Below are 11,138 nucleotides of genomic sequence, written 5' to 3'. Positions count from 1 at the left end.
TACTATTTTTAACCACTACTATGGTAAATTACAAGTTTGGAGTTCAGGAGAAGTGAAAATGATGAAATAGAAATAAAATGAAGGAGGAAAGGAGACAACTCTGGAAAAGGGAAATGGGAGACTTGTTAAATTATTAAGAAGGATTTGCCTGATATGTTTTCCATCCCAGTGGATGTTTATCTTTACCAGGCTGCCTCAGAGAGAGCTGGGACAGATGGTGAAATAAAACCTTTAAAATCTTTTGCAGCACGGTGTTCCCAGCTGTTACATACACCACTCTCTCCCGTATACACACATTTGTGTACCTGTGCACACACACAATGCACATAAACATACAGGTGTGTACAATGATGCCCGTGAGTCGTGCTAATTTACTTGCACATTTTGAGTTCTGTGCTTATGCAGAGAAACAAGTGATTTTAAAGATAAAATCCCAATAGTTACAAACTTTGTAGTTGGGGAAAGCAATGTGTGTGATTTGTGGACTTTGTTAACGGTTTTTTGTCCTGTTTTGTTCTGCTAATGCTGAAAGCTCCTCCAATTACACCCCAGAGAGGTTAGTAAATTATATTGTTTTCCATCAAAGCTAGTAAAGTAACAAGCACTTCCCACCCCCAGAGACCCCGAAAGAGCAGAGTTTCTTCAGGGAATGTAGGCAGCAAGCAGTTGGGCATAGCTGGAGTATATTTTTTGTTAATAGTATCTTCCCTGAACTGCTCCTACAGAGTTGGGAGACTGAGCATAAGGAGGGACCAATGATTTTAGGTGGTTTATGTGTATTATCACAATAGCTTGCAAGGTAGGTGTGCGTTGTTATTTTGCGGAAACAGTGCAAGAGAGGCTCAATTGTGAGTGGTGGTACTAGAACTGGAATCTATGCAGTTTGATTGTAGAACCTGCATCCTTCAACCCCGCTTGAGCTTGCTTCCCCAGTAGGGAGGGAGGGTTTGCTCCTGAGAGGTTTTGCAGAAAATGAGTTTCATAGTTAAATTTGGGAAACAGCATTCTGTACTCTTCTTGGAAGGTCACTATGTGCAGTCCAATAGTGAAGGCTCTGCAGTATTTGAGAGACCTGCAATAGACATGTCTACCTTGGTCTGTATCCCATGTCCCTAAGTTTATTTGGCCCTTTGTGAAGTGCCTATTCAAGCAGCATATAATAAAGTATACTGAAGGACACTCTACTAAAAAGTTTTCCGTTGAATAAAAATGATTTTTATTCCATTTTTCAAGTGTGTACACAACCGTCAATGAACTGGTTGTAAATCTTGTAGATTTTCACACGAGCTTTGTAGCTCATACTGTTCCTTGAGCCTGTAATTTGCTTCCCTTGGCCTGTAGAAATTATTACCCTACTAAGCTCAGCCTAAATGCCACATTCTTCACAAAAGGCTTCTCCACTCCCCGCTGAACCTTGCCATGCGTGGGCCTGTTCTCTGCTGAGACCTGTTCTGTAGGTGGTGATGGGGGAACCCTATTTTGCTGTTCTGTAGCATTTCCTCCGTATTTCATATGTTGAAGAAAACCCGTGTTCATTTGAATGGTCTCATTGCAGCTCAATGTGAAGGCAGGCAGGGGTGCCTTTCTGGTCTGGGCGGTGCTTGCCCAGCTTTTCACTGGGTTTAGCTGTATTTCCTATTCCTTAGTGTTGAACCTCTAGGTGGTGGTGTTGTATCACTTAAACATGGCTTCTAGCTTTCTAGCTCACACTTGCCCGCTCTGTTCTCAAAGTTGAAATTGCGTCTATCACCCAAATGTGCACCTAACTTCGAGATCCAAAGAATTGCCGACATTATTTCTCCTGAAATAATAATCAGGACTGATTTGGGATGTTTTATTGGAACCAGAGCAGTCTGTGATTTTCCCTTATTGTATCTGTTGACAGCTTTTTAACAAAGAGTTGGATAGAATGAAGGTCATAACATCATTTGCTTTATGGTTTATGGGTTACAAATGGGCCTTGAGAAGACCACTGTATCCACATTCCCGCTACCTACGCCATCTGTTGTAGGTAGATGTATGTGCTCTTCAGCTCCCAAGGAAAGAAAGGCCACATGTTTGAATAAAAATATCTGCTTTTATCACTTTCCTTTGCCTCAAATAAGGTTTGTTGTAATCATTTCACACTTAGGAGTGAAAATACTGCAATGGGAAAGGCTGCAGTCCGTTGTCCTACCACGGACACTTGCTTTTGTTTCTTTTAGAACCATACCATCTTTCCACAATGCCCAGCCGTGACTTCGTCCTGCAAAGGCAGATTTTAATGTAAAAAGAATTAGATACATCAGTGCATCTTCCGGACTGTTTAAAATATAACTGAGAAATTTGCAAAAGGACAGTTACCATGGGGAATTGAGTAGAAGGAAACTAGTTGGCGCCCCATCCCCCCAAGTTCAGAGTGCTGTTGTTACCAATGTGTTGGCCTAAAAGTGCTGCAACTTCTACTCGAGGATCCTCACACTTTTATTTTCGCGTAAAAGTTCTCAGTTTACTAGTCCTCTCATGAAAAATCTGCACACTCACCACAGTCACGGAGGAACCTTCACTGCCGTTGGCCAGCGTCGCTTTCTGCGGCACCAACGCTGGCCTGTGCAGTCCCCTGACTGTCTCACGTCGCTCCTGCGCGCCTCCCTCTGTTCTGAGCGCTTCTCGTGCAGAGTGTCTGGCAAGTCTGTGGGCTCGTTTTTCTTGGTGTGACCCAAGGAACCACACGTCACTACGCCAAAGTCCACTGTCTTACCACCCCCGAGACGGGTTCTGAATCCAAACACACAGATGACGTCTGGTGTGGTCTTGCACATTTTGGCTCGTTTTCCCCAAATTTCTGTCTCAGGTACTGTTGCCTTCCCACGGTAAAGGACGTCAGTGACCGTTTGTTTCTGCTGGAGTAGTCTGGTGTTCAGAACTTGCTGGTCCAGATAGTTACTGTGTTGTTCATGATGGCGGTCAGTCTTCAAGCAGCCAGGGAGGAAAAGAGAAAAGCCTTACACTTTCGAAAGCATCTCTTGGATTGTTGGCGATTGGAGGTCCTACTACACCACAATCCTGTCTGTTATGCTCTATATTTGGAGGGGCTGTCGTGTCCATGAAGGGGAAGAACTGTGTGGCCATTGCTGCCAACAGGCACTTAGGGATCCAGGCCCAGATGGTGACCACGGATTTCCAGAAGATCTTTCCCATGGGCAATTGGCCTGGCTGGGCTGGCCACCGACATCCAGACTGTTGCCCAGTGCCTCAAGTTCCAACTGAAGCTGTATGAGCTGAAGGAAGGTGGGCAGATCAAGCCTTATCACCCTCATGAATGTGGTGGCCCACCTCTTGTATGAGAAGCGGTTTGGCCCCTACGACCTCGTCATTCATTGCTGGGTTGGACCAGAAGCGCTTTAAGCTCTTCTTTTGCTCTCTGGACCTCATTGGCCGCCCCGTGGTGACTGTGGTCAGTGGCACCTGCGCCGAACCAATACGCGGGATGTATGAATCCCTCTGGGAGCCCAGTGCGGGTGCCGAACAGCTATCTGAAACCATTGCACAAGCCAGGCCGAGTGCTGTGCACGGTGGTGCGGTGGCAGGCACGGGAGTCGGCGTCCATGTCCTTGAGAAGGACAGAATCACCACCAGGACACTGAAGGCCCCAATGGATTAACATTCTGTTCCCAGGCACCACTTTTAAAAAAAGTTTTTCTTAAAAAAAAAGAAAAGGTCTTTTGAGCAAAAGTGATCAGATATCAGAAGATTAATTTGATTCAATATAACCTGCAGAACAGACAGAAGCTTGGGCTATAAAAATGGAATTTAATCTACAGTTTTTTTATTCTTATGAAAGTGAGATACTCACACATTCATTTTGGTAAATTGTAAATATTTCTTCTTTTATTTCCATGTCCTCTGGTCTCTGTTCAAATAAACATGCAAACTTTGTGCTCCGGGTAATGAGCCAGCTGAGAAGGGAACGTGACTGTGTTGGAGCAGGCTGGACCTGTCTTGTTCTGAAAAGAAATGCTGGCGCTCTGTACCGGAGTTTTGTCCCAGAAAACGCATGGGCTTCACAGCTTTGGGAGACAGCCTAGGAAGTAGGCTTGTAGCCCTACTGACCATTTCCCTAATACCTGTCTTGACTTTGCAAATAGAACTATTTGCTATTTTCATGCTTGGAGGTTGCCTTTTTGCTGCACTGTAGCTTGTCCTGGTTAGACTGAAGGTTCCTTGGGCTCTGTTTCCTCACTGCATGACCCCTGTGGCAGTCTGTTGATGGAAACAGAGTAATTGAGAAAGGCAGGCTACTCGGCAAAGAGGAACTCGTTTAGGTGTCAGGAGTCACTGGACCTCCGTGGAAGTGCTCTCCGGACGACTGCACTGATGAGGCTGGCTGAGGGGAACGGGCTGAGCCGAAGACTGAGTCTGCACACTGAGGGGACAGGGGAAGATCTTTGGGAAGGCCATGGTCAATCAATGGAAGGAGGACAGCTGGGCTGGAAGTCAGAATGAGCCTTGCAGTGAGAGGAGAACCAGGTGTTCTGTGAGATGTGGCACAGAGACCTGAGGAATGAGAACAAATAAGAGACCTTGATTTTGCCTGGGAGTGACTTTGAAAGACCTCCAGGCGGGAGATCTGGGTCACACTATTTTCTGTAGGTCCTGAGCTCTTCTCCCAATGAATTTGTAAATCCCTAGATTGTTCATTTTTTATTGCTTTCTAATCCAAGATAATGGTTATCGAAGCGCTTGTTTAACTGGTATTTTTTATTTCACCAACCCCACCCAGGCCAGACCCTTACCACATTTTTTCTCAGTTCTTACAGGAGCCTTAGCTTATATCTTAGCTTCTCTTTATTTTCAAAATCTGGACTAGCCTATATTATAATAGTATTATTTTGTTACAGTAATTATTAGTGTCATTAGTGTTATGATACTTGAGTGCTTGCAACTTGCCAGCCATTGTGCTAAGAGTTCCACTTGTGCCTTCTCATGTCATCCACCCAATGTCGTGAGGCTGGGTCCGTTATTATGGTCCATATTACAGATGAGAAAACGGAGGCACAGAGAGGCCAAGGAAGTTGCAAGAGCATATTGCTAATCATTAGCAGAGCTTTCACTTGAACTCCCATGTGTCTCAGGCCAGAGCAAAGATCTGCCTTCTAGGTAGCAGCAGAGCTCCTTAGAAACAGTCTACATAAGGAGGAAGGATAATGGCTACGTGGGGACTCTGGACAGCTTGCCCAGAGCTCTTCAAAAGTCGCTGTAGGCACCCATTGTGGCAGAGGCAGGACACCTGTTCACCAAACGCGTTTCTTCTTTTTGGGCATGTGGATAACATTTTCAGCCTCCTTTGCAATTAGGGATGGTGTTGTGATTGAGTTCTGGCCAATAGAAAGTGAGTGACAGTGATGTATACGACTTGCAGGCCTAGCCTCTAAAATACTCTTATGTAGGATCCTTCATGCATGATCCTTTCCCCTTCCCCCAGATTGCTATCCATGTGCACAGCAACACTGTTGCAAATGCAGAGCCTTGACATGGAAGGAACCTGGATTCCTGGATCACACTGTGGAAGCCCCTCTGCTGAACAGAAACACTTGCACTGGACTGTTACACAAGCAGTGAATAAATGTCCCTGGTGTGAGGACTTTCAGATCATGGGGCTTTATTTGTTATAGCAGCTGGTACTACCCTAACTTAACACCTACATGCTATATGGGTCATGATTCTTGGCTAGGAGCTCACGCAGGTAGGGAGTAAAAAAGGGTATAACCTCCAGAAAGAAGTGAACTGGAAAGATCCAGTTTTTGTGGCTAGTTGCAAAATGCTAAAAATAAGCATTTTTTAAGCTGAAGAGATTATGACTACAGAATTTGAAGTCAGGTTTGCTGGATACTCTTCAGGGCCAACTTCTAATGCAAGGAGTTCACCATATAGCCTTAGGAGTCAATGAATGGGCTACAGGGGTTCTGAGAGCTCCTGAATTTATGTGCAAAATTACATGTACCAATTGGACAGAGGAGTCTGGCTTTTCTCTGTTTTCTCCAGTGGGTCTGTACTCAGAAAGGTGAAGAACCAGTTGTGAATCTGAACACCAACCACTCAGGAGGCATATTTAGAACAGAAAAGAAAAACTTGATTTGGCTGAGTGTTCTGGATTTCACATTTTTTTATAAGGTTTCCAAACTTCCCCCTTGTATGTGTAAAAACTATAAAAGGAGAGCTTTTCTTGAAACCAATACATTAGCATATGGTACAAGTGTCAATGAGCCAGTAAAATAGCCTGGATGAGGAAAACCATGAATATAAAATGTACTTTTCTCGTGGTCAAGTAGCACATTCGGCCAATAGTCTTAGGAATGAAAATCAGCCTCGATCGTGCTTTACCATCTGGCCTGCCAGCTTCCTCTTCTCTGGGAGTCGGAAGTGTCCTCATCCTTCAAGTCCCTTGGTGCTCTCTCCTCTAACGAGCCTGCCCTGCTCCTGCTTTTCTCTTCCTGATCTCACTGCTCCTTGAGGTCCCTGGCCCACGTTCTGGCCCATCTTACCTCCTCTTTTAATGATTCTACATGTATTATGAAATCCTGCAAGGGCCAGCACTAGGTCTAGGCAGGTTCTATGCATTTTGCACTTGCCAGGGGTGCTCAGAATAGGCCTGGCCTCCTACTGCACACCCAATACCTACTTTGCTATGCTGGGAATAAGGGGGAAAATGTAAATGGCAGGACTGGGAGATACCACTTCTGACCTCTGAAAGACTTCTTAGGAACAGTGATGCCTGGGCTAGCTGTGGGTGACCAATAGTTACTGGTTGCCTGCTCTGTGCTAGGGTCCAAGCCAGATGTTTGTTCATCATTGAACAAATATTTATTGAGTACCTAGCCGGGTGCAGAGCTCTGTTCTAGGTGCTGGGGATCTATTGGTGAGTAAGACAGCAAAGTTCTTGCCATTAGAGTAATGACTGAATTTCTCTCTGACAAAAGCTGGGGTGCAGATGGAGGAACACGGGGGCCCAGAGAAGTGAAGTGGTGTGCCCTAAATCACGCAGCTGGTAAGTGACTGTCTGTCTTCGAGCTCCAAGTCCCAGGGGCTTGTCAACACGCAAAGAGGGTAGGGAGGAGAGATACAAAAGATATTAGAAGGACTTTAACGAAGAGTTCTGTTTATTGCCCTTTTTAAACCATGTACACAAAACAGGAGAGACCCTTAGGAAAAATGTCTGCTAATGTATAATAGAAAAAGTTAATATTCTTAGTACAACTTCACAAATTGGGAAGAAACACATTCCAAAATAAAATGAGGAAAAGGTATCAGTGTGTGACACGTGCAAAGTAGAAGAGGCCGCACACATGGTAAACCATAAACCCTCGTAAGGAACAGGAAAATGCGTGTTAAAGTGACGACGGAGGGGAGGGAGAGCAGAAGGGAGGACTTTGTGGGAGAGCCAATGCTGGCATTTGAGAGGAAGACTGTCTATAGGCACTCTAATTCTGGAGTAAATGTTCCTAAACATCTCCTAGCCCATAAACTGGTTTACTTTGAAGATTATTTAGAGCTTTCCTTAGAGCTTCCCTTTCTTTATCAAATAGGCATTTTTTCCCAAAGGGTGATGTTCATGTTGATGAGAGTTCAAGAACGGAATCTTCACACATGCTATTGCAATCAATTTTAGGATGTTTTTAAACTGATATGTACCTCTTTAACAGATTTGAAAAGACTCTTACTTTTCTCTACATCTTTGACAGTGATTTCCAATTTTTCTACCATGAATATATATCCTGTTTTTATAATTAACAAGGTACATATATGTATTTTAAAGAATCCTATACAACTGAAGGAAAGATGCAGAGGAGATGTTTATTGGTTTTTAACATGCAATAGAGCGTGGTCCTAGAGTCAGCGTAGGGGACTGTATTTATTGTCTGCAGTTCCTGCTGTGACAAACTGCTCTTCTGTGCCTCCCCACCCGGCCTGCCTGCGGTTCTCTTCCTTGCAACTCCTGGGCAGAGCCTGGCCATCACGTCCTCTAGTTCGCGGAGCCTGGTGCGTGCCTTAGTAGCAGGGCTTCTCAGCCCTAGCTGCACTCTGGAACCACTTGGGGTGGTTTTAAATAATAGTGGTACCAGGTCCATCCCAAACCAATTAAATAAGTCTGTCCCCATGTGACTTAATGTCAGTTAGTGTTGTCAAGATCCGCTGGCTCTAACCACATCTAGCTCTTCAGCCAGGCCTAGGTCATGTGACATAACACAGGCTCGTTGAATGGACTTAAATAGCTTTGGTCTCCCAGTTCCTCAAGCACAAAGAATTCTGCTTTTACCACTCTTTTTTTCCTTTTCCTTTCTGATGTGTCAGAGACAGACACACAGGAGGTATCAGTTGTATATTTGTTAATACACCATTCTTTTTCTTCTGAAATCCTGGGTTGTGTTAGCTCAAAGTATCTACAGTTAGTAACAGGTTTATTGTGAAAATTTCAAAGCAAGATGGATTATGACTCACTTGCTTAAATAAAGAAATATGTTGCATTGAACTATTTGACAGAAGCAGTAGTTGGCTACCACAGGATGGTTACTGCCTTTATCTATCTCTGGCACTTAGTAGGTGTCTAATGAATACAGGATGGATGGATGGATGGATGGATGGATGCATGGATGAATGGATGGATGAATGAATACATGAATGAATGAATGAATGACAAGATTGAAACCAGGGTGGTACTGTGTCTCTATACTATCTCCAGTAAGGGTCTCTTGTTCCTTCTACCCATTGTACCATTTACCACTAAGTTTTAAATTCAGACTTATGTTGAATATCTCTATTATGGTGATGTTTTACTCCCAGACAACTTGCAAACTCTAAATAATCTTCAAAGTAAACCAATTTATGGGCTAGGACATGTTTAGGAACATTTACTCCTGAACTTGAGTACCTCTCAAATGCCAGCATTGGCTCTCCTACAAAGTCCTCCCTTCCGCTCTCCTCTGACTAAAGACTCCAAAACACAGGTACGAGCCTCCCCAGCTTCTCTCGCCTCTGCTCTGTCGGCAGGCTGCCACTGTGAAAGCAAATGTCACTGCCGCAGCCATAATTTAAGACGTCCTTTTAAAAAATTCCAATTTCATCATTTCACAGAAGAATAGATCAATATTTCTACAGTTAAGAGTTTAGTTAAAAACCCTGCTGTGCAATGAAATAATGCATCTGCTATTGGCGTCGAGCGACTGGGATGTTAATTCCCTGGTTTTGTGTCAGTTAAGGGCAAATTAGCCTTCCAGCACCAGTCATGACTCATTATGTCGTTATGTAGAAGGCACTTACTGTACCTCCACTACTATGCAATTTAGATCCAATAAAAATTGTGACAGCGTTTTTATCCACTTCATTAAGCTACTAATTTCTTGTAAAAAAATGTACATTAATCTTTTTATAGCTTCATGCAGAGTGGCATATTTTTAGACTCTAACATTGATTAGGTCCTGGTTAAGAATAATTTTCACAGTACTTTTAAGAAATGTAAATAAAGTTACAATAATTTAATTTTTCAACGTAGTTATGACAGTATTGATCTTAAAATGAACATGTTGGCTGAATTAAATGTGTAGCCCCAATGAAATACAGACTGAATATTTAAACATGCAACAAATTACAAAGCATGGCTTAACAATACCCAGCACACAGAATGAAGAGAGGGAGCGTGAACCTCCATGGAAAATATTAATTGCTCATATTTTAAAAGATGTAAATGGGGATTTTTTTGACATCTGACTTTTCTTTCCCAAATGTTTAAAAAATACAGTAAAAAAAATTATCTTCCTTCTTTGATTTTTCATTTCTTGTGAAGTGTTAATGACTCTTCTGGCTGAATGCATTAGGGAGAAGTAGAAAAAGTTCTCCGTGCCGGGGTGGTTGTATTCGTAGGGGGGAGTCAGGGAAAATGTGCCTGAGGTTTTCAGAGGGTACTGCAGGCAGTCGAGGGCAGGGTTTGGCATCTGGGTACTTGGTGCCGGGAGCTGATCCTCTGCACTCCGGGCACCCATCCTACCCTGGTCTCTTTTTGAACTGGGCTGACCAAGCTGTGAGTCACATCCTCATGGGCCATAAAGGGGAGCTCTAAATGCTGACTGACATTTGACGTGATTACGCAGATCTCCCATTAGATCCCGATCTGCCCCACTGGATTGAGCTGCATTCTGACTTTCCTCCCTCCCGCAGTGTGGTCTTCTTTCCCAGGCCAGGGACACCCATCCATCCTGGCCTCTAGACCCACCCCATTCTAGCCCTTGACAAGTGTCTGCCACACCAGCCCCAAGCGGCATGCGGAGAGTGAGAAGCGGTGTGGAATGGTTGGACTTTATCACAGGAGACATGTAGAGTGTGAACAGTACTGCAGTAGAGTCAAAGACTTAAGATTCTCCCAGAAAATAGCTGTGTCTCTCCAATTCTATCCCTGTCTCCTGTAAGAAGGCTTTGTGCTGGGTACTTAGGAAGGGCTATTACAGCCCTGGCTGGTGTGGCTCAATGGGTTGAGTGTGGGCCTGCGAACTGAAAGGTCACTGGTTCAATTTCCAGTCAGGGCACATGCCTGGGTTGTGGGCCAGGTCCCCAGCTGGAGGTGTGCGAGAGGCAACTGATCAATGTATCTCTCACACGTCAGATATTTCTCTCCCTTTCTTTCTCCCGGCTTTCCACTCTCTTTAAAAATAAATAAAATCTTAAAAAAAAAAAAAAGGGCCATTATAGGACTGAAGACCTCCCTTTCAAATAGAAATTCATCCCTGGGACGTCCTTGGTAGGTTGTGTGTGGATGCTTCCAATGATGGGAAGCTCACTTCTTTTTGTTTCGTTTTTCTGAATTTATTGAGACCTGTATCTTTCCCAAAAGGATTTAGAGTGGGGGTGGAGAAGGGCTTCCTGCCTTATAACATCGTCTTCATTTTCACTGAGACAGTACAAGTCAGGGCAGTTCTTACCAGCCAGTCACACCTCAGTATGAAAGATGCTGCAGCTGCTGCTAAGAGGAATGATGTGCCTGTTGAGGTCTCTGGTTCTGGGATTATGATTGTCCCCAAGTAGGTTTGTGCAGGGCCAAAGTCCTGTCTTAGTCTGTGACCCAAGCAACCTCTCTCTGGCCCTTGGTTGCTCTCTAGAGAGCCCACAGT

The 11,138-nt window shown here is 44.1% G+C and overlaps 1 pseudogene; it reads left to right on the top strand.

The window, feature by feature from the left end:
- The first annotated feature begins 2,939 nt into the window (after positions 1-2,939).
- On the top strand, positions 2,940-3,643 carry LOC112299158 (proteasome subunit beta type-3 pseudogene; annotated as a pseudogene).
- Positions 3,644-11,138: the final 7,495 nt, after the last annotated feature.

The sequence above is a fragment of the Desmodus rotundus genome, chromosome 3 (genome assembly GCF_022682495.2).
Source record: "Desmodus rotundus isolate HL8 chromosome 3, HLdesRot8A.1, whole genome shotgun sequence".
NCBI classification, from domain to species: domain Eukaryota; kingdom Metazoa; phylum Chordata; class Mammalia; order Chiroptera; family Phyllostomidae; genus Desmodus; species Desmodus rotundus.
This window is presented reverse-complemented; position numbering and strand designations above follow the sequence as displayed.